A 25,138-nucleotide genomic window follows, 5' to 3' on the forward strand; every position below is an offset into this window, starting at 1 on the left:
AGTAAAGGAAAATGAATCTAACTTCAACGCTAGTGATGGATGGCTTCAAGGATTTAAAGAAAGGTACGCTATTCGACTGCTGCAAATATCAGGCGAAAAACTGTCTTCGCTGCCTCAGCTCGTGGATCCATTTAAGGACAAACTTAAGCTAAAATAGCCGAACTGGAGCTGTGTAACGACCAGTTATATAATGCTGATAAGTCAGGCTTATTCTGGAAACTTCTGTCAGAAAAAACGTACGTGTCCAGTATGGAAAAGAGAGCCCCAGGCGTTAAGTCGGAAAAGCAGCGAAGCACGTTTTTATGTTGCTCAAACGCCACATAAAAACGTCATAAACTAAAACTTTTGGTAATTGGAAAGGCAAAGAATCCGCGTTGCTTTAAAAACTTTCAATGCCCCACAGACTATAAGAGCTCAAAATCCGCCTGGATGGCGTCGGCTGTTTTCAGGGAATGGTTTCATGGAGTCCTTCGTTCCACAGGTGAGGATTTATTTTTTTTTTATTTTGTTAACTGTTTTCTTTTAAATTTGTTTTTTAGGTAACGTCATTTTTAAAGGAGAAAGGTTTGCCAATTAAAGCTCTACTCCTAATCGACAACGCTCTTTCTCACCCAAATGAAGCTCAGCTGGCAACGGAGGATGGACAAATTTTGGCAATGTTTATGCCACCAAACGTTACTCCCCTCATCCAATCAATGGATCAAAATGCCATAAAGATCACAAAGTTGCATTACAGAAACAGCCTTTTAGCCTCAACAGCAGCAACAAACTCCAATTTGCTCGATTCGATGAAAAAAAAAATGCTTTACGAAGAGCTATAAATCTTTTGGATGCCGCTTGGAGTCGTATCAGCGAAGTAACATTAGCTAATTGCTGCAAAAATATTTTAAATTTTACGGCAGATGATAACGATCCCGAAGATAGTGTTCTGCTCGCAGTTTTAAGAGAAAAATGGGGAGCTGAACTTCGCGCCTTGATGAGCAATATCGTCGATCTCCTTAACAGTTTGAATGCTGAGGTTTGTTCGTTTTCGCAGAATCGCACACAGATATGCAGGTTATTGAAAATGATTTTCTTATTAACCATTTCAAGCTGAATTAACGCTACCAGGCGTTCATGAATGGAACGAAGATATTGAAGATGATAATGCAAATGACGAGCATGAAGAAGAAGACGATTCCGATGAAGGCAGCGTATCGGAGGTAGAGGAGAAAATTAAGCGGACTGAAGCAGTTGAAATTTTCAGCAAGACGCTAAGGTCGGCTGGTCATGAAGACGTCGATCCAAATGATGTAAATGTACTAAGACGTCTAAGAGAGAAAGCTGTGCTTCAACTTTTAGAAACACAGAAGATACAGAAAAGGATGACTGATTTTTTCAAATAAAACCTAGATTTTGTATAATATGTGTTATGTAAAAATGTATATGTAATGAAAACACTAATAAAATGTGAATTCCAATGTATAAATACGTACTATACTATTCTTTTGGAGCATTCCATAATGTGAACACTTTCGATAATGTGAACTGCCTTGGTTTTAATTAGGTCAGATTATCGAGCGTGCGCTGTATATAATTCTTGGATTCCGGTCTTTTGGATGGCATTTTGCACCTTAAGGAATTTCCCTGACTTTGATGCTTGCAACTTGCAAGAGTATAAAACGCTCGGTTGCACCCAAGCCGGATTCAATACACAGAATGGTTTACTAAATGATGCAAAACAAAAACAGCGATTTGTAATTTTTAATGAAAGTCGTGTTTGAGGCCCATGGTCACATTCCTTTCACTCGGTTCTGGGAAAACTTATATTATGGCATTTAGAAAAATATTATTATTGCAAGGCTTATAACACTATTTTGCTTGGCAGATGCGCACAAAAGCCAACAATAGCAATTATAAGTTTACATATTTTAGAAGCACTGTTTAAAAGACTTAACAACATTGCTAAATTTTTAACAAAGTGAAACAAATATAAATGGAAACAATGAAGGATACCGTTATTCTAAGTAGATTTGAATTAATTTGTACTTTTGGCTTGAATTCTAGTTGTAGTAAAGTAAATAATATTTGAAAACTTCATAAAGTATTGGAGTAGTAACCATTTTTTGTTATAAATAAAAAGTAAGTATAAATATTTTCCTTAAAGGTTTTTAATGCATTAAAGCTGCAAAATACGGAAAATATTAAGGTACATTAGTCATAGATAATAGTTTACAAAAAATAACTACCGTCGACTCTGAGGCATGTGATTGGTATGCCACCCATAATGTCAAGTTTTTCTATTTGGGTGTGTGCTTGTCTAGTGGCTACTACGAGTATACTCGTGTTAGTCTGCATACATGATAAGGGTTTATAACTAGGATAAGAAAGTATAAATTAAAATCTAAAAACAAAATTGAAGTCTTTTTTAAAGCAAAAAGTACCGAAGCTTTAATAATAAAAATTAAAGATTTCTTATAAGAACTTGATTCCGATCATTTAGTTTGTAATATAGCTTTACTGAGGGGCTAAATAGATTCAACTCGTCATACTGATGATTTGTATATACATCTTATAGCGTCTCCGACGTTTTCTTCTGGGTGTTACGAAATTTGTGGTGAACTTCATATACCCTCTTCAAGCTATAATTATGCCATAGCTGATCGTAATCAACCGTATGTATGTTTGTTCAATAATAACAAATTGACCGAAATTTCACAATCAAACAAGTTGCGAAATTTCAGAACTTTATGGCAATTACCGACAAGACCTTCTTCTTCAACCTACAGTTATCATCATAATGGCGTACGTATGTGCGTACGAAAATGTGTGTCACTTGATTGTCTTAAAGACTTGATTGTCTTAAAGATAGCCGCCGTTCAAAGCGCGGCTTCCGCTTTACTTCCATGTGCAGCGGAGCGGCATTAAATAATAACTACTTCACATGGGAAGCGCTTAACGACAGAACGCTAGCTTGCATAACGACCTTGTGTAAAATAAAAGTCGAAGTCAATCTTAATGCAAATCGAAATCGAGTTATTTTGTTTATGCAATAATCAAAATTTCAAAAGAACAACTTTTATTTGGAAACCAACCATACAATACTATTGTACTGCGGCGACCAGTTTAAGAATGTAAGTAAAATTGTTTATATCCAAAAATATGTAATTTGTTTCGAAAATGTAAGGTTAGGATCTCTAAAACATTTTCAAATTCTTTTGCTTTGCAAACATAGTTCGAAAATATACCAAATTGATTCACGAACTTATTTTCTATTTTAGTGAAGCAATTAGATTATACGATATCACAGTCGTCATGACATACTCTGCAACTCATAAACACACCCGAGTATTTCCTAAATAAATAAATTAAATGTGTTCCGAAGCATCTCTCAATCGATGTTACTAACGATTAAATAATCCTAAACAAAGCTCTGCCCACATGCGCATCTACGTTTTTTCACCGTCAAGGACAAGCAGATGCATTTTATATGCAACTAGTTTATTCAAATTTTATTTAATGATTTGGTTGATTGAAAAAAAGTGGCGCAAGAGCGCCAGACCGCATACGGTCGCACTTCGGCCATCGGTCTATTTATTGATTTAGCCTGATGTCAAAAGAAGAAAAAACAAAAAAGAATTAATTTATTCATTGATGCATTTTTAATATGTTTTTGTATCTCTCTTTTCAGTTTTTTGCTTCGGGATTGGCAGCGTGATATTGCCATATGTTAATACACAGATGTGACCAAAGATGTTTTCTATAAACGCTTGGAGAGGTGCTCTCGCTACGATGTCAAAATCGGTCGGTAAATTTAGCCTTCATAATGAAACATCCCCAAATGGATTGAGGCTGATCGACTTCGCCGGCCCCGGAAATATGGTTATCTGTCGTACTAGATTACAGCATAGGAAGCGGCAGCGAAGATACGCACTCGCCTCTGGTGCAGAAAACACACATCACCAAATACAAGAATGTTTCGAAGTCGAGAAGCTGCAATCGTAACAGACAGCCGAAGGATTTTCTACTCGACTTGCACTCCTGCTCACTCAGAGAACTCTTCAGAAACTCGGTATAAGGGAATTGTGGGATGGCATTTCTAGCTTCTTACGTACAGATGCAAAAGAAACCACTGGTTTTCTGAAAACAGCTGGTACGATGAGGAGTGAATTGTCGCAGTTGAGAGAAGTCAGACTGCCTATTCATAAAGTTACAATTGACCAAAATATGTGCGATACGAGGGAAGCAAGATGCTTTTGCAGACCACCTCTTAGTCGATTTTAAAGCTTCCTTCGACATCACTAAAAGGAAATGCTTCTATGCTGATATGTTTGAACTTGATATCCCCGCAATAGTTCGAGCTGCAGATCTGAATAGAGAAGGTAAAATCTTCTACAACAATGTACGGCTTACGCGGTGGTATTAATATTATTGGCCTCAACAACCGCGCCGTTAGTTCTGCTTTCTACTTACTGAATAAGGAAATGAAGCAAACGGGTCTTATGGTGAACGGTGGCATGACGATATATCTCCTGTCATTAAACAAACCGGCATCGCACTCGTGATTAGGCTCCCACGTGACTGTTGACAGTCATAACTTCGAAGTCGTTGATGATTTCGTCTATGTTAGAATCATCATTAACACAAAAAGCAAATGTCAGCCTCAAAACCCAACGCAGAATAACTCTCGCCAACAGGTGCTACTCGTACAGAGTATGCATTTGAGAAATAAAGTCCATTCGCGATGAGCAAATCCTATTAGTAGATAGATAAATGAATGAGGATTGCACCGCGAGCTAGGGTCTATTGTGCCCTCTCCTAACTCACAGCGTGTCAACTAGCCCCAGCAAATTGATGAATTCCAATATACTTCCAGGTGCTAAAGAGGCGATGTGATCCTTGGTCCTGCGGCCCTGCGTCTACAGATTCCTGTGCAATCCTTCAGCAGGTGTTCTGGAGTTTCGGATTCCAAGTCGAAGAACCGGCAATTTTGCGCAAGAAGCTAGGCCCATATTGAATAAGTGCTTCTTGAGATTGCAATGGCCGGTGGGAAGGCGACCAGTAGCCTGCCTTTATCTCTTGGGAGATTGATTATAAATTTAAACCTTTTGAGGTTGTAACTATTCATTAGCATCTTTGCGTGAAGTTGTTGCCAATGTCTCTCCCTACCCACTGCTTCACCCTTGCAGAACTATTCCTTTATAGTATGGGGACCTACCGCTATGAAGGGTTCCGGTCCTACCATGCTGGTGGATGCTGCAGAGCGGGCAAGCTCATCGCCCAGTTCGTTTCCAGCGATGCCTTTTGTGACCTGGCACCCAAATAAATGGCACTTGGTTGCATTCTGTCAGACTATTCAATCAGTCTACACACTCCTTTTACTCGTATGACGAGATCGCCTTGAGGTCCGCTTGGCTATCGCTTAGTATAGCTATATGTTCTTTGCGATAGCAGCGTTGAAAGTTTAACTCTACTCACCGACTTATAGCAAATACCTCCGCTTGGAATATGCTCGGAAACCTACCCATAGGTATGGAGAGTTTTGTATGTGGTCCTGCGACCCCTGTGCCAATTCCCTCCGACAATTTCCAGCCGTTGGTGTACCACCTGATCGAGAGTGGAGTCGCTCAATTCGGCCTTGTTGCCGAGGGTGATCTTAAACTTCTTAATGAAGTTCACCTTTTGGTAATGCTGTCCCTAAGAAGAAGAGCCAGTGGTATGATACCGTTTATCTCTTCCATGCATTTCGACGAGATTACTTTACCTCTGCCAGTCCCCTCTGCTGACAGTTGAAGCAGAGTGCTTGGCGATTTTACCAATCACTAGGTGCAGCAGGGTGAACTCCAGCAAGGCCTCAAGTGCCGCTGTCGAGCAGGTGCGCAAAGCTCCAGACGCATGCGAGTGTTTCGTCCAACACTGTTGCACCAACCCTTGGCCAGGCCTAGTCCCCTTTGTACGATATCGCAGAGAGTACTCACAAATTTGCCTCTGGCTATGATAACAATGTCGGCCGCATATGCTTGACAGCGGATTCTATTGTTTGTTAGCAGCACAAGTACTACTACAATCCTACTAGCCACTCATCATCCATGTCCTGCTAAGCGGTACGGAGTCATGGACAATGGCCTTAAGTGTATTCCAGATAAAGCTTTGCAGAAGAATTATGGTTCTTTGCCCATTGCAACGGCTAGTAGCACAGTCGATGGAACGATGAGCTGTACGAGATATTCGAGGACATTGGCATACTTCAGCGAATTAAGAGACAGCGGCTACGCTGGCAAAGTTATGAACTCTGAAAATATTCGACGCACTATCCGCCGTAGGAAGCAGAGCAAGAGAGAGACCTCCACTTTATTGGAACAATCATAGGAAAGAGGATCTGGCTACACTTGGAATCTCCAATTGGCGCCAAACAGCGAAAAGGAAGAACGAGTGGCGCTATGTTGTCAGCTCGGTTATAACAGCGTAAGTGGTGTCTTTCGTCATCCTTTTTTGAAAATTCGGAATTTCATGTTCTTAATTTCAACCTCTTATATGCAGTATAATTCAGAAACTAATTGTTATCGTCCCTAATGAACAGACTGCGTGTGTTTATTACCACATTGCTTGTTTTAAGCTCGAATCGTAGCTGTTTTACCGACGAAAACTATTCAAATTGGCGTGTAAAAGTGGCAGTGAAGCCTCATTGCGACATTTTTGACGTCTCATTAAATAAACTTTCCATAAAGAAGAGATAAAAATGTGCATATTATATAACCAACTCGCTGTATAATCTCGATGAACAATAAAACATTAACCAAAAGTGAAATATTATTTAAAATCCAAAATTGGTTTCCTACAATTGCTAATTTAATGCAAAACCACTCACCAATACACAAAAACTTCCAATAACAAAAAAATGAATATATAACATTTAAATTTTTTCCTTTGATGCTATTACGCTTGCAAAAAATTAAGCACACATCTTGCATAAATAATACATAATAACACATTCGAAGATTTGCATATTAGCTTTGCCAAGGAAATTGTCAAAAGTTTGCAAAAACCGAGACAGTTGCGAAAAGCGAACACAAAAATGAAAATAAAACGAACTGTACAAGTTCACACAAAAACACAGCCACACACATATGCACACAGATAATGCACCTGTGCTTGTTTAACCTGACTGGCGAATCTCCGGCTAAATTAATCTTCGGAATAATAATGAAAAATAAAGAAATTCAGCTTTAAAATTCGTCTTCCTTGTAATTTCTACTTAGATCAGTCAGTAGTATCATCGGACTTTAGTCTTTTCTAATTATATTATATTACTATATATGAATATAGTTTATTCACGAAACAGTATACATATTCTAATATGCTGTTAAATTTTAAGTAATTAAGTAAGTGAAGAACAAGAAAAAACGTTAACTTCACTTGCACCGAAGCTAAATACCCTTCACAGGTTATTTCCGTTAGTAATTATGTGTTCAGTTTGTATGGAAGCTATATGCTATAGTAATTCGATCTGAAATTTTTTTTCGGAGATTATATTATTACCTTAAGCGGTAATCCATGTCAAATTTCGTGAAGATACAACGTCAAATGCGAAAGTTTTCCATACAAGCCCCTGATTCCGATCGTTCGGTTTGTATGGCAGCTATATCCTATAGTAAACCGATATGAACAATTTTTTCGGAGATTACATTGTTGCTTTAGAAAGTAATCTATACCAAATTTCGTGAATATATCTTGTCGAATTTGAAAGTTTTCCATACAAGAACTTGATTCCGATCGTTCAGTTTGTATGGCAGCTATATGCGATAGTGGCCTGATATTGGCAGTTATTACAAATGAGTAGCTTCTTGAAGAGAAAATGACGTTTGCAAAATTTCAAAACGATATCTTAAAAACTGAGGGACTAGTTCGTATATATTATATACAGACAGACGGATATGGCTAAATCGACTCCTCTCGACATACTGATCATTTATATATATACTTTAAAGGGTCTCCGACCTTGCCTTCTGGGTGTTACAAACTTCGTGACAAACTTAATATACCCTGTTCAGGGTATAAAAATGGACTGCTGAGATATCGTGATGTCAAAATTGCTTATGCGATAAAAATGTTTAGATTTAAAATAATTTTTTAATTAATAAATATATTGGATGGACCTTAACCTTCAGGAGAACAGACATACTTACTCTCCTGTAAAATATAATATACTTCCAGAATAATTTCATATCAGTTTATAAAGATTATTCTACCTTAGTGATATATAGAATAAGCTTTGACTAAGAAATTTATAAAATCCAGAGCTCGAAACGACGAGATCTATTAATCATAGGTCAGATTCTCATTAATTTAAAGAGTTATCAGACCATGTTGAATATTTATATTCATTTATTTATTTATTCCAATCAATTCAACCAAATAAAGCTTGGAACCTCCTTACCTCACCTGGAATCATTACAGTTCTTCATTGATTGCTCGAATCCTAGTGGAATATGAAGCTGCCTATCATATTGGCTTTATCTCACAACTAAGCGAAGTAAAACATTTAGAATTAATTATGATATAAGTTATTATTTAAGTTGATATGTGTACCAGAAAACTTCGTTTAATCTGTGTCGCGATCATTGGACTAACTCAAGTACGGTCGAAGTTGCAAAGTCATCAGGGGCTGACTTTTCCTTATACGCAGCTTGTCAGTTTTGGCCCCAATGTTATTGTCATTGTAAAATAAATCAAAAGTTAGGTTCGTTTTAATAATTATTCACCTTTTTGTGAGCAATAACCCAACTAAATTATTTTGATTTTTCCTTTAAAACCTTTAACTTTTAACTATATTTCGAAACTTAATTGTTTAGGTTGACAACATCACTCGAACTTGGACTGAAAAAAATTGAAAATCGTATTACTGAAAATTAGTTATATTGCTCCAACTTCAATTCTATCGAGCGGAGTTGAAAACCATAGTAGGAGTATAAGTGAGCAAATGTTATATTTTACAGAGTTCTCGAAACATTTGTTGTGAGTATATTATTATATTTACAATCTGCGAGTATCTATATTGCAATGATTTTGCATTTTAATTACCAAAACAACTCATATTTCATATTTACATATAATATATATTCATGTTTCATATTTACATATAATATATATTCGTATACATGGAATCAAATTAAAATCGATTATATAGGAACAATGCCACCATCGTACGTACACCCTAACTCAACGCGCTCTCGTATTTACTCCACCTGTTATAAACACTACTTGTTTACAGAATAATGACGACATCGTTTGAGAGTAAATAAAACGTCGGACACTAATATTTATCGATTATTACGAGTAAATTGTTATACATTAAACATACGAGAGTGCTTGCTCTATATTGAAATAATAATATCAGCGTGAATTAAACCATTTGTAAAGAATATCCAGGCTGGTTTGCATGGATAGAGTAAAAAAGTTACAGTAGAAGCAGAAAATGGTGTATTAGAGTACTTTTGCAAAACAAAACATTAGAATCTGAATGAAACTGCGTATAGACATTATTCATTTTAAAGGAAGCCCCTTAACTTACTTCTATATACTAATTGAAAGAAATTTTGTAAAATTTTTATGAATATTTTAATGTTTACTATACTTAACCATGATCTAGTAAACCCTTATTATATTTCTATACATTATAAGGGAAGTTTGCAACACCTATCTTCTTTGATTATTATGTTGTCTCTTTGGGTATCTTTATATGCACAAAAATATCCATTACAAGAGCGTTCCAATGTAAACAGGACTTAAAAAAAACAGAACAAATGGTTTTTTTCGGCAAAATCAATTTATTTTATTCAAAATAGTCTCCTCTTGCTTCAATACAGTTTTTTCCACGGTCCAAAGGCATGTCGAACGAGTGTTTTATCTCGTTGGCCGGTATGGCCGCCAGTATGCCGGTGCAAGCTTTTTGAATGGCCTCTACGTCTGCATAACGCTTTCCATTCATGAGCAAAGTCGAACGGTACAAAAGCAGGTGAATATAGGGAGTTGTTAAGGTTAAAATGTGATTTTTGGTCAAATAATCGGTCACAAGCATGTTTTGATGAGACGGCGCATTATACATTCGGGCCGAACAAGCCGAATACGGCACACCAAACGCTTCAGAAATCCAAGAGAATACCGCATCAACGTTTTGGCCAGGTGGAACAAATTCTTTGTGGACAATACCCTTGGAATCATAAAAAACAAATCAGCATTGTCTTCTTTTTTGACTTTTCCATGCGCGATTTTTTGGCTTTCAGCTCGTCTGGTGCCTTCCATTCATCACTCTGGCGTTTCGTTTCGCGATCATATTGGAAACACTACGTTTCGTCACCAGTCACAATATTGTAAAGGAGGTTTGTGTCCTTTTTAACCTCTTTAATGATGACCTTCGAATGTTGGATTCTGAGCAATTTTTGGTCGTCAGTCAATTTGTGCGGAAAAAATCGTACACATATATTTCGTAAGCCCGAATTATCGGTCAAAATGTAATAAATTGATGTTTTGGATATGTTCAATTCCATTTCCATGAATTTTAATAATGATTTCGGCTGATTTTTGATGAATTCATACACAGTTTTGATGGAATTTCCGAAGATCACGGATTTTGATTGGCCCACATGTTCATCGTCATTTATGTCACGACCACTTTGAAAACAGTGAAACCACTCGTGCACTCTGCTTCGTGATAGGCAACCATCACCATAATCTTGTTTCATCAATTGAAACGTTTCGGTAAAAGTTTTACCAATTTTAAAACCAAATTTAATGTTTACTCTCTGTTCGAAGCTCAATTTTGCACCGATTACACAAACATACTGACACTTAAAACGCAATAACTTCACTTCCAATGTATGAAATGTCATGAAATTGTCACTGAACAATCGATAACTATATCAGATTCTAACGCACCAGTACAGACATATAGATGGCGCCAGCAGGGGGCGCCAGATTCAAAAATTCCTGTTTACCTTGGAAAGGACCTTGTGTAATAAACTAATTGTGAACTACACATTAGACATGTTTATATGCATTTCCATAGGCAAATGCCAAATAAATAAAATGCAGTGAACCATACATCAATTACATAAATCGCAGCTTTCTTATCAAGACGCTCACCTTCATGGTAAGTGCTTGCGATTTTACTAATTGCGCGATAATAATCTAATATAGATATATATATGCAACGGTTTATAATTTTGGGTGGTATATGAAATTATATCGAGTTTATAGGGTGGGCCAGCTATTGTATGGACATGCAAATATTTCATAGGTGTTTACATTATGTTTTGTTAGGTTAGTTGTTAGGTTATTCCAGCAGACTAATGAGTCACGCATATACCATTTTTGCTACATACATATACCAGATGGAATCGCGTTACGTAATTCATGAGAAGTAGCTATCGTTCAGGATGCTAGCAATTGACGCAAATTTAAACAGGTTCTGCAGCCTCACTACCGATACCTCTTCCAATATGCCATATCGTGGATTCCCAAATGATTTAAGCTCTGCATTGTTAGTTCGGGGTAAGGCAAATGCACAAAATATACTCCATTGCTTTCCTGGTTCCTTACTCTTGACATTTTCTGCAGTCATCTCGATTATTCAACCTTATTCTACTGGCATGTGCTACACCAGATTGGGAGCAATGAGTATTCCAAACATGTTTTTCAGTATCTTCTATTCTTATAATGCACGGTTTTACCAATATGAGTCACGTTATTAGATGACAGCCGTACACCACTCCTTGCAATTCTGTCCGCTACTTCATTGCCATCGATGTGACCCCAGTTGAGGTGAAGTCGCTTGCTCCTTATCGGCACTTGCTAAACCACCATTACCAACCGAGCTATGCCCAAAGGTGCTATGTGTAAATTCTCTTGCTGTCAGTAGACTTTCCGCGGTTTTTGCAGCGCAGTTTTATTATGTCCACCACACTATTGCACTTCAAGGCAAAATTGGACTACCCGTAACTAAGATTGCAATGTCGTCTGCATATGCCACTACCTTTGAGGGTTTACCAACGTTCTATTTCAAGAGCAACACTTATTGATTCGACACTCTTCAGAATAGATTATATATAAACGTTACTGAATGCTCCAGAGAAATCCAATAACACTCCAAGCACGTATTCTTCATATCCAAGAACCCTTCGGAATTAAATGCAAAAGTATGGAGTGCTTAAGCGTACCCTAAAAATCGACCATACCGGAGATTTGTATAGGTCGAATTATATCTACTTTTATTTTATTCTCCGTAATGATGTATTAAGGAACTTTTGCCGCACTATTCCTTTCATAGGTGGGATTTACCACGGCTTTACAGCCAAGAAGGGGCACACTATCTAGGTCTTTTAATGAATCATAACAGTTATCCATGCACTCTCGGCTACTCTTGCGAATTATACTGCGCGAGGCGGGGCTTTTACTTTTGAGCCTCTGCACCTAGTTGGTATTTTTAAAGGTAGTACAAAAGCTCTTCCAAGGTGTTGTTTTGTATTGAGCAGCAACATTTTATAGTCTATTACATATTAGATCTTTATATTCGATTCGAGAACTAAAATCTGTACCAATAAATGTCACTTCTTTCGATAAATCTTAAAATGACAATTATCTTTGAGATTCCTAACACTGGTCTCTATATTTTTTTGACAAGCTTTATATAACTTATGGAAATTTATCACACACAAATGAAATAATGCAAGGTGAATGTGAATGCAAAAAGAAACAATTAAATAACTTAAAGTAATTTTAAACAAAACTCATATCACTTTAAACACAATACAAAGCATCAAACCATAAAAAACAGTATCAAAAACAATACTAGGGCATCTCAGCCTGTTATCAAGCATAGCAGCAAGCGGAGCGTGAAGCAAAAAAAAAAACTTAAGCGGGTCTGCACTGTGCCCCCACACATACTTACACACCGAATGCATACTCCAAGATAAAGCAACGATTGCAACTAACTAACATTTTTCATATCTTGCAAAGCACAAAGTAAACAAGTTGACAGAAAGACCAACAAAGTAATCTAAAATCAATCGACCAGAAATGCTTGCAGCTGAAAATCAATAATCCGCTGGTTAATTAGTGAGCTGCCGCTAGTGAAACAAAGTGTGGCTCGGAACTGGGCGAAGCGGGCAGCATGCAGCACAATGGTAGTCCTATGCGGCAGGGCGTTGCAGCTGAACTGGTTCTCTTGATGAACAGCGTTCAAAATTTCGGCATTCAAGCGCGTCCGATCAAAGATTGCGGTGCGCGAGTTGTTTGTATTTTTATAAAATAAAAGTAAAGGCAAATCAGCCAGCAACCAGCTTGCGCTTTTTTGATTGTCTAAATATTTCGTATGCGCATTTCTTCGTTCTACTTTGGAAGCAGCTAATTGTGCAGGCAGAATAACTTAAAGCGCACAATGACAACGAACCGAATTCTAGTAGAGGCAATAATATTAATGGCTATAATTTCATCTCAAACTACTCGTATCACAGCCATAAAGCGGGCCAATTACACATCGAAAAATGCAAGTATATTTTTGCAAGTGTGACGCTGTATCCTCACACATACACAAAACTCTTTCAGTGCAAGTGTGCCGCATTGACGCGCAGCGGTCGCAACCTGCTTGCTATTGTCAGCGCAGCGGTGGTGCTTGCGACGTTGGCGTCTCCGCTGCCTGCTCTGGCCGTTCCATTCATATTAACCGACAAGCAGTGGTTATGGCTCAGTCTACAATCGGACGTTGCTCGGTGCGTAGCAAAGCGCAAAAATAAACGTGAAAGCTCTCAAGTGGAATTGTAATCAAAGCAAACAACTTTTGATTGAAAGTCACTTTGTTTGTGAAGAGTTAAAAGTTTTTAATTAATTTACTGTCAGCAGATTTTGGCACATTCGAAGGAAAATCGAGTGTAACTTTTACGTTATAATTTCACAGCATACATTCATCAGTCGAGCAAGCGCAGTGACCGTCGAACGTGTACGTACTAACCTAAGACAACAGCTAACTAGTGTCTTCATTTATTGCATATTTATAAGTTTATTTATGGCTATTTGCTCGTGTTGATTCGTGTTGATTTTTCGCGCAACTCCTTGGCAAGCGTCACTCCATCTGAACGTGTACTGGCTGATGTGTTGGCTGGGGGTTAAGCATGTTTGCCTTGTGCCTCAAAATGCTTCGTTTAACTGTAAACATAATGCAACTGCGGAACTTATTTGCTGAAATAGTGTACAAATCATAAAAAATAAGTCATTTTTAACTTTTAGGCTGATGGCGTCTTCCATTGCCGAAAATGTTTAAAAGCTTGCTTTGAAGGAAACGAGCAATTTTTTCGCATATTCTTACTTACACTTAATAAATATCAGAAATTGCGTACGAAAGCGCTGACAAGGGAGTAAACGCGCGAGCATGCGAAAGCGATCATAAGCGCATAATCAATGCGGTTCGTTGCTTAAGTCTTTTGTTGCATAGAGGAAAGAGCGCATTTTTTGGCGTCATGTATTATATTTTTAGCTAACTTTAAAAGGTTAAATGTCAATATATTAATTAAGATGTGTGTGTGTGGTATAGAGATTATAATTTGTATGTGTGTATTGCAGATCGCTTCTAATAACAGCCATTGTAGAATTAACTGAACTTTGTTCGCATAATAATAGTGAATTCCAACTCATAAACTGCGCGCTAATAACGGAGAGTGCAGCTTCATTTTTAATTGGGTTAATCGCGATAACACTTGTATGAGTGTCTACGTAGAGAGGAATCAGAGACAACTAAAGATGAAGAACTCGCAAACGCTCTTCGCCGGAGCCCCTCTCAGGGTAAAACGCACGAAATTCATTGAAACTTGATCAAACATAGTATAGGATAATTGATATCACAAAAAAATTATCTAACAAAGTATGTCTCCCACACATAAATATATTAATTTAAGTTATTATGTTATTTTCTATAAAGAGACAAACAAATAATTTGCTACGGCAAAGAAATATCCCTCAAATACCTAACACTTAGGTTGCCGAGATGCTAGGCTCTGCTCATATATTTTTTTTTCAAAGATAAAGTCAAGTTACGAACATTTAATTTTCATAAAATTGTTGAAATGCATATTAAGTTTACCTTACTTCCGCTTAAAGACCATACTTAGGTATTTAACAGCACCCGATTAATAGCAATCAATAGTGCTCGTTAGGAAACTCTGTAAATGCAAATCTGTCACGACCTCAGATATCTTCTATTTTATGTTTTTCCAAGAATATCAAGCAATATTTCCATCCATAGCTTGCCCATATTTGTTAATTGACATTCACCTTCTTTGAGAGATTACTCAGTTGTTTCGAAATCCCTTTTTTTTAACAAAATAATTTAGCTGAAAACAAAAAACCTGGAATTTTCCTTTAAAAAATATATGTTTTTTGGTTTAATTACTAAACCTTATTCATTTTATCCTAATGCTAATAGATGAATCGGCTAACGTTACAATACGTTTTCATGCTCAACGAAATAAGAAAATGAAGTTGTAAAAATAAAGTAATGATGCAAAATTATACGCAATAAATTTCTGCGTCCAGCGAACCGCGAAATTCGAGAGACAAAAGTGCCGGAACCCAAACGTTGGACGCTAATCACAGTACCTCGAATTATATAATAACTGTCATTTTTTATTTCACATTTTTTCCGAATGAAGAACTTACTTTTTTCGCTAAGAAAATGCCGGTATAGTTCTAATATGCAAAACATAAGTTTGTTACGTCAAGTTTCTGTACACTAGAAAGAAGAAGAATTTGAGAAATAAATAAATCTTCAAGATGGTTATTTTTCAATATTATTGTGTAAAATCAGGTCCATTGATTTGATTTTTTTATGAAACAGTTACAAATGTATATATGAATACAATATATGTAGTGTGATATTTGAGGAATACTCTTCTTCTTTTTTGGGATGTTTGGCGCCAATTGGTGATTCCAAGTGTAGCCAGGTCCTTCTCCACCTGGTCTTTCCAAAGGAGTCGAGATCTTTCTCTTCACATATTTCCCCCGACGGGTACTGCGTCAAACTCCCTGAAGTATATTCATCAATGCGGTTAGGAGTGGTCCTTCCCGATCCTGACAGTTTACAAAACAATTTTGCCGGGATTACCGGGATACCGAATTCAGTCAGAGTGGAATAAATACAGCTCGTTTTCGTATTGTTAAAAGCAGCTCTTTCCACGTTGCTTTTCCAAGGTTTGGCGCATGGTCAATATCAGGTTTGTCCAGGCTTGAAGTCATACTGAAAAGGTCCCATCAGTTTGTTGACGATGGGCTTTAATCTTGCACACAATACGCTCGTTAGAACCTTATATGTGATGTTGAAGAGGCTTATCCCACGGTAGTTGGCGCAGATTGTAAGGTCTTCCTTCTTGTGGATTGCACATCGTTCCAGCTGTTCTCTTGCATTTACCGAAAACCAATGATTTCGTTTACAGCTGTACTTTGGAGCTTGAAATGATGTCCCTCAATTCCCTTATACCGAGTTACTGATGAGTACTCTCAGAGAGCAGCAGTGCAAGTCGAGTGGAAAACCGTTCGGCTGCCTGCTGTAATTGCAGCTTCCCAACGTTGAGCCTCCCTTATATTTGTTAACATGTGCTTTTTCTTGCACAGAGGAGGGTGCATATCTTGGCCGTAACAAAAAAGTGGTATGAGACAATGTTAGGACCTCGGGTAGTAAGCAGATCTAAACTGGAGACATGTCTTCCGTCTATCACAACATGATCGATGTGGTTGGACTGGAATCTAGTACTACAGATAACCATGTTTCGGACCCCGGCGAAGTCAATCAGCCTCAACCCATTTGGGGTTCTTTCATCGTGGAGGCTGAAGAACCTCCTTTGTCTACCCTGGCGTTACAGTCGCCAAGCACAATTTTGTAATCGTGGCAAAGGTAGCGCTCAGAGAAGACATATTTTGGTCACATCGCTGATTTGAACAATATTTCATGGGAAATATTAAAAACTCCACTCAAAATTTCATAAATTTCGCTTCAACCGATTTGGAATTTTAACACATCATTTTTGTGGTACTTTGCATTAGTTTAAGAGAAAAAAATTCGAAACAAATTTAAACCCCTTCTCACCCCTTAAATCACACAATGCATCATAACTTAATTACTCAATACTTGAAAGAGAAACGTCTAAAACAATATTCAAAAAAGCAAAATTAACGTATTCGACAGCTACATTAAAATGTTTTGTAATGAGAAGTCATTGAAGTTGGAGAGAAGAAGGTAAACAACAATAAGATAAATGAGAAGATAACCGAATAACGTCATGCATGCATACTTAGATATTTGAATATTTGTACCTAAGTAAATATATGTTCACAGCTATATGACAAGGGGCATCTAAACTAAGGTAATTTATTTCATACGAATACACACAGATTTGTAGCCAATTAAAAGCTAAAACGCTTCGCTTACTTTAAAAATAAAACTTTTTTATCAATCGGCCACTTAAACTCGATATGCAAGGCTTTAACTCCCAGTAGAGAAATGGTATGGATGAAAGACATTGCTGTGATATTACAATCACTTGTTCAGAGTCTTGAAAATTCAACCGCAAATAAGATCTGTGTAACTTTTCTTTTGCGTAAATCCGATTGTTCATGTAAGAAAGCATTTATGCGGCAGGACTTTTTGACAAACTTCGATTGTCTTTTGCGCCAAAGTAGTTTCTCAAGCAGTGTCGCTCAAAGTACTGTCCTTTTCCAAGTTTATTTAAATGTTCAACAGTATACATATACTTCATTGTAGGTTTTGCTTCTGAATACAGCGGAACAAAATTAATTTTATATTTTGCTTTGAATTCGATTAAATACAGACGTCTTGAGTTCGTATTATCAAGTTACAGCTTAGTCGGCACCAGAAGTTTAGGTCCCACTACAAAATTAATGGAAACTCGAACGCTTTATAGTTAAATATATGTATATTTTTTTTTAATATTTTCCTACAGACCTCAGTTTGAAACATGCTTGTGAGTATTTTATTGAAATCCTCCATTGCACTGGTGACCTGTCGGTACCCTTTGCTAGTTTTGTTTACCTAATATGCACGAAATTTACAAAAGTAAGACAAGGTCAAGTCATGAACTTGTGCTGCATTGTTGCATCATTTCAAATGAAACCATTCGTAGCAAACAAAAATGCCGAAGCGATTATATCTTCAGGCGGTAGCATAAACGCTGCTAACTCATCTCTTGCATTGCCGCATTTTACACCACACAGTCACTGCTGAGATTGCAATTAGTAAAAGCAGACGTTTTAAGTTTTATGTCTTTTTTCTGTTGTCTTTTCACACTTAACCATCGCAATGGGGCCTGAAGTGCGCTCATTTTGCGGGTAGTTAAGCTTGGTTTTAACACGATGGATGCTCTTTAACTTGGAGTCCATTAGCGACAATATGCATAAAACACTGAAGTAAACAATTGTTAATAGCTTTCAGCTACAAATATTTGCCATTGCTGAAAATGTGAGAAATACTAATAAGCAAATATAAAAACACTCCAAGTGCAGTTATTAAGTTATGAAATGCATATATGTAAATAAGTATGAATTTATTGTTTTTTAAAAACTAAAAATTCCAAATGCAGTTAAAAAATCCAATTTATGGTATATTTTGCCAACAAATCAATTAAAATGTAAATTACGGTTAACGAAATCAAAATTAATCTTTATTCGAACATTTCCAGGAGTTGCACAAAGTCTTAATTATATTTTTTAATTTCAGCATATTTATATTCGTATTTTATTTCCAATTTAACGGTAAATACTTGCAACTCATTGCATAAAAGGCACAGTTTGAAAACCATTCCATCGATCAAATATTGTTTACAAACGAAAAATGAGAAAAATAGTTGGCAAAAATAAAGAAGCAAATCGAGTTTTTGCCACACACATACACTTACATACATATGTATGTGGCATTACAAAATTAGTCGCTTTCGAAGTGAATAAATGAGCGCCAACGGCATCACTCATCCTATTATTTCGCTTGAAGCCATGCAGCCTACACTTTCGTTTTTGGTCAGACAGTCAGCTTAACTTATTTTTTTGTTTTCGTATTTTTATACCCTAAACTATTACATTAAGTTTGGCGCGAAGCTTGTAATACCCATAAGGGAGCGTCGGAGACCTCACAAAGATTATACTATATATTGGGTCGTTCACTAAGTAATTTCGTATTTCTGAGCACAATTTAAACACGGTGTTTTTATTGTGTAAAATATTTTATGAAATTACATATAGCATTCTCTACGGTTATAACCGCGTAGCGTTGTCTACGTCAATAAATAAGATTCTAAATTTCAACCCAATACGTTTTTCTATCTTTTAGGCATCAGATTGATTCCACCCACAAAGGTTTTAGACGTCCTGATTTGAGGTGAAAGTTCACGCATCGAACAAATTTTTCAGAAACCGACACAACATATGGATCGAAGGTGCCAAGTCTAGAAAATGGTCTGTGCGGAAGCATATTCCATTCAGACTGCAAAAGCTTTTGGCGAGTCATCAAACTTATATGAGGTCTCGCATTATCCTGTTAAAACACCACAACTTGTCTATTGATCATTGATCTCTCCTGTTTGAGTGCATTACTTAATTGGTGCAACTGATCACAATACATTTCAGTAGTACGAGTAATATTGGCTAGTAGTAGTTAGATGTGAATTTGCTGTGAAAAATTCAATTAGATCAGCTTTTTTCGTCAAACGAAATTACTTAGGATATATATTTGATCAACGTGACGAACTGAGTCGACTTAGCCATGTCCGTCTGTATATATGCAAAACTAGTCATCCAATGAAGAAATCAATCCGAAATTTAGTAAAAGTCTTATTCTCTTCAAGTAGCTGGTCGTTTGTCGGGAACGCCGATATTAGATTACTACAACATATGGCTGGCGTACAAGCTGACCGTTTAAAATCAAGTTGTTGCGTGGACAAATTTTTGCATAGATTATTGCCTAATATTCTACAACCTTTAGAGAAATTATTCAGATCGGTCCACTATAGAATTAGCTGCCGTACATACAAACTGACAGATCAAAATCAAAATAAAATTGTTTTACGCTTTAAGAAATGCACATGTGAAGGGTATTATTAAAGCTTCGGCACAACTGTTTATTTCTTGTTGTTCTATTTATTTTTTACTTTCTGCTTTTGCATAATTAAAATATAAAATATATAGACATATATATATATATATTAGTATTAAAAGGCAATTTGTATTCATAATAAAACAGAATTTACAAAAACACACTGACAGGTTTCTGTTTCTTTAAAATTTTACTGTTAATGATTTTTTACTTGTTTATTATGGAGTGTTGCACATATGAGTATGTAAATATTTTGAGAATTTAGCTCTGCTCTTCACATATTTCTTTAAGAGTATGTAAGATGTTTACATAATGAACCGGAATAGAGTCTAAAGAGTTGTGTGTATTGGTGAAATGATTTAATTTGTGATATTAAATTCTAACAAAACTGGTGACTTTACCATAAATTATTTGTTGTATATAATAGACTGCTTGGTCATCAAGTAAAGGGAATTCAAAGCCACGACGTTTCTGAGTGGTTCTTTGGCATATAAAAGCCGGGGGCTTTACTTTTTGTTTGTTAGCCTTTTTGCAATGAAAGTTAATCAGGCAAAGCAATAAAATATCGAATTTGACTTAAACCAGTTTGATAATTATAAACCCAGATAAAAATGCCAGCCAAAAGCCGAAAACTCCTCAATTTGAAGTATTTGCAACACTTTTGCTTTTGCTATTTTGCATCGTTGCGGTAAATACTGCCATCCATAATAATAAAGACTTGAAGAGAAATCGTAAAAATATTATCATAATGAAATTTTAAATTCACTTGAAAATGCGAAATCAAAAAGTTTGTGGAAAAATACTGACTGTAAACGAGTTTGATCGAAATTTGCTAAAAATTTTCAAGCGCCAAAAATGCACAAAAAACATAATAAACTGCTCAAAGCTTTCGGCCCAAATTATAGTGCTCTTGTGTATCTACATTACAACTTTTTTTGTATTGAATCGAACTTGAACAAACCAAATTGGCCAAATACAAAATGCTTGCTCTAACGAAATAAATACGCTGCCACTTCTACAGCACTTAAGCGTCGGTTTCCTTACCTTACGGACTTGCAAATGTAAACTTGACTCTTGTGTTGCAAGCCAACTAGAAGGCAGAAGGCAGTGACGGCAAGTAAACAGCAAAGGCTGTTGCAAAAGAATAACTTACGCAACGCCGCGAACATGATATGTTGTTAAAGTTGCCGGATCATGCGGCGATCAATGGTTAAGGTAAAACCGGTAGCCTTTGGCACGTGGACAAAGTACGATAAAAGTTGTAATTTTTAATGAATTTTTTTGCGGAAAGAATTATCACTTCATCATGGCAGATATGAAGGTGTTAAATAAAAGATAATCTGCTTTGTCATCTACACCTATATGCTTTTAAATTCTATTGGTGACGCAGTAGGAAGTTTAACACATAATATATATATCATTCAGTAGGAATATAGAATACATAAAATGAAATTGGCAGCTGTAAGTTGAGATTAAACCAACTGAGCGACTAGTTAGTACCTTGAATATATATATAGTATAGCTATAACCTCGTAGTTGTACTCATAATTGTTGAACTAAAACTTTGATAAAAAAAAAAAAAAATTATTTAAATGTTTTCCGACCTCAAACAAAACCAAATCCACCAAAAAAATTAGAGTTTTCTGTTTTTTTTATAACTTAATAATTTAAACGTTTAAATAATGTGATCAGCAAGCTTGATTGTCAAAGTGCCTAGTATTCAGTACCTATTATATTGAACAGAATCTAACGGTATAATATCACATATTCATATTTTAAATAAATTTTTGGTTAAATCTAAAAAATCTGGTTAGATTTTAACTAAACTTTGATATCTTGAATTCGTCTTCCACCCAAAATAATCGAATAATAACAAATCTCTCGACTCGAGTGTAAGCCAAAAGAAAAATTTCATAATTGCAAAATCTCAAAACATTCCAAGTTCAGGAGGTCATCTAAGTTATAACTAAATGACAGCGATCAACTGGGAGTTTCTGAGTATATTTAATAATTTAGAAATTACGTACCTTTAATATAAGTCTAGCTTTACGTTTATTAAAAAAAATATAAATTATTTATGTTACGACTTTTGACGTTGATTAGTAAGTTACGTGAGGTAGCCGAATAGTACAATTTTCTGGGAGTTTTATTTTGTGCGTCTCATTTCATTACTCTTCTCTACTCAGATACGTATTTCAATATTAATATCTAATCAAAAATTAATATAAACGAAAGGCTTCCCAATAACGACTTGGCAATGGAATCCCTCCAATTTTTACTCCTTAAGTAGGCTTGAAAGTGCTATTAGCTATGTGGTACACTTGTATCGGTTCTCGAACTATTTTAATGTTTCTTCAACGACATTTCACCTACAGTATTCTGGAAAGTAACTATACGTGCTTATCCCATGGAAATTATCTAGTGTTTATTAACTGACATTACTTGGTGCTGTTAAAAATAACCATTTGGCGAACAAAATTGTTAACTGCATCATGCAACATGTTGCAAAAGCTATAAAATGCAATAGCTGTGACCAAGGAGGAATTTTTAAATTAAAAAACTAACTTAACTGCCATTAATTTTTAGCAATTTCTTATATCTGACTGTCTGCTTTTTCCTCCAAAGGGAAAAATATGTAAAATCCTTAAATCGCTACATAGTATTCGCTTGAGTCTTTTGAATATGCCACGCAATATTTTCGACTAAACATATGTTAAATTGGGCATTTAAACTAATCGCTTTAATACCATCGCCGTCACATATCAATGAAAATACTATTTTTTTAAATCACGCAAGCAATTTTGTAAAAATTATGTCAGCTATTCGCCGCCACTCCGCAACTGAATTACATATTAAAAATTGCATGTAGATTTTTTATAGCGTTGCAAATTGCTATGTGTCGTCAAAACAAACATTTTGCTAACGATTTTACAATGCGCACAAATTCCATTGAGCCGACGTAACGCAATTGGAGCATGCCGAAGTGTGGTGGTGGAGCGACGGCGCAGACAAACGAAAGTGTTAGATGGCAGCCGGTTAGTTGCTTCTCAACGGCTGTCAGCATTAAAGTTAACCGGTGCGAGCAATGAGGCAATGTTTACATTTTGTAAAGTCACATACACTGTGTGTGTGAGAATGCAGGCAAAATTATACTTTGAACGGAACAGAGCAATGCCCTCTCTTAAAAGTTTTCGTTTACCTGTAAAAGAAGTAGTTATGGCCTCGCAATCAAAAGGCAATATTAACGATGTAATTGTGGTGATGCTTCTAGAATGTGGCAAACCCGGTCTTCTGCTGTACATTATATTCATATACCAGTTTTTATTTAATGTAAAGTTTTACACTTTACTCAGCTAGTGGTTTTCTTATTTCCTATAGTATTTAGCTATTCTGTTTTGTAAACTATTTTTGCTGAAAAAAGCTTTGAAAATTGCTTCGAAATAATGTAGTTGTTATTATCAGTTTGTTTCTCAATTTTGTTTAATAATTTACAAATGGACATTCATCTAGCTAGGCGCTATGTAAATTGCGCAATATAGTATCTTTTAAAAGTATTTTATAATTTTTTGATGAACATTTTTTTTTGAAAGTTATGTATATTTATACCCTGAACCCTATAAAGTATATATCTAAATGATCAGTATGTTGAGCTGAGTTGATTTAGCCATGTCCGTCTGTCCTTCTGTCCGTCTGTCTGTCTGCATATATACGAACTAGTCCCTCAGTTTTTAAGATATCGTTTTGAAATTTTGCATATGTAATTTTTTCTTCAAGAACCTGCCCGGAACTGCCGATATCGGACCACTATAAAATATAGCTGCCATACAAGCTGAACGAACGGAATCAGGTTCATTTGACAAGATCTATTATATTCACGAAATTTGTTATAGAATATTTCCTAAGGCAACAATGTAATATCCGAAGAAATTGCTCAGATCGGCATATAGTTGCCATACAAACCGAACGATAAATCCACCTGTAAAGGGTATATTAGCTTCGGTGCAGCCGAAGTTAACGTTTTAGATTAGCATATATGAACTTTGTGATTGGGCTGGTCGTAGCTGTTATAGTCTAGTGCTTTTTAAAACTTGGATTTCCTTCAAACATTAACAGTCCACTTCAGGTCTCTTTTGATTAATTCTATTCAAATTTCATGCGTTATAGTCCCCTGCTTTGTTTTGAATTTGCAGGCACGTTTAGTTGTAGAGATCCCTGATTAGTATATATTGATCTCTAAGTAAGCTAAGTTTACTAAAACCGAAATTGATAGTAAACATTTTCTAACGCGTTGGATTTTTTATCTCGTTGTCAAGGGGTGTAGGTATTGTACGTGATGGACAATTTTTGAGCTTAAATTCGTAATCAAAATACCTTAAATAGTACAGACCTCTAAGCAGAGTAGTCTGTTGAGTAGTGTTATTAGTGGGAACAATTAACGGGAAATTCATATTACGAAGCAAAGATTCTGAAAATGCTAGAGAAGTATTTCGGTGATGACACTCTATCGAAAAGAATAATGTTGGTAGAGCAGTGGACAACCTTTACTTACTTACCTTTGAGCTCTGACCTTTGGCATAATACTTACTGGCAATACACCGAAATTAGTAGTTAACACTTTATGCAAAAGTGTTTCCTTCTATCTCATTCAGGTAGTTATAACAGTTAGTTGTTCTATGTCTAAGTGTTTATACTAGTTACTCTTTCGATTCTGGTGGTGGGGAAAAAAAATTAAATAAAATAATTAACAATTAAAGAAGGGCTAAGTTCGGGTGTCACCGAACATTTTATACTCTCGCATCAAATACCGTATTTGTGTAAAGTTTCATTCCGCTATCATCATTGGTTCCTAATGTATATATTATACAGAGAAGGCATCAGATGGAATTCAAAAGAGCATTATATTGGAAGAAGGATCATTGAAATCGGTAGAGTACTTCCTGAGATATGGTTTTTGGTCCATAAGTGGGCGACGCCACGCCCATTTTCAATTTATAAAAAAGCCTGGATGCAACTCCT

General features: G+C 36.1%; 1 protein-coding gene and 1 pseudogene across 3 annotated transcripts in view; both read left to right on the forward strand.

Moving 5' to 3' along the window:
- Positions 1–249: 249 nt before the first annotated feature.
- LOC108977091 lies at positions 250–4,996 on the forward strand (annotated as a pseudogene).
- Positions 4,997–13,701: 8,705 nt separating this feature from the next.
- The window catches only part of LOC108977117 (putative fatty acyl-CoA reductase CG5065), a 34,647-nt gene continuing 23,210 nt past the window's right edge, over positions 13,702–25,138 (forward strand). The window contains exon 1 of one of the 3 annotated variants that reach the window (XM_018946653.1): positions 13,702–13,972. The gene's annotated coding sequence lies outside the window, so the exon portion shown is untranslated. The remainder of the gene's footprint in view (positions 13,973–25,138) is intronic. The other 2 variants (XM_018946656.1, XM_018946654.1) reach the window with 2 other exon arrangements.

This window comes from Bactrocera latifrons, unplaced genomic scaffold, assembly GCF_001853355.1.
Source record: "Bactrocera latifrons isolate USDA-ARS-PBARC rearing strain unplaced genomic scaffold, ASM185335v1 scaffold_84, whole genome shotgun sequence".
Taxonomy (NCBI): domain Eukaryota; kingdom Metazoa; phylum Arthropoda; class Insecta; order Diptera; family Tephritidae; genus Bactrocera; species Bactrocera latifrons.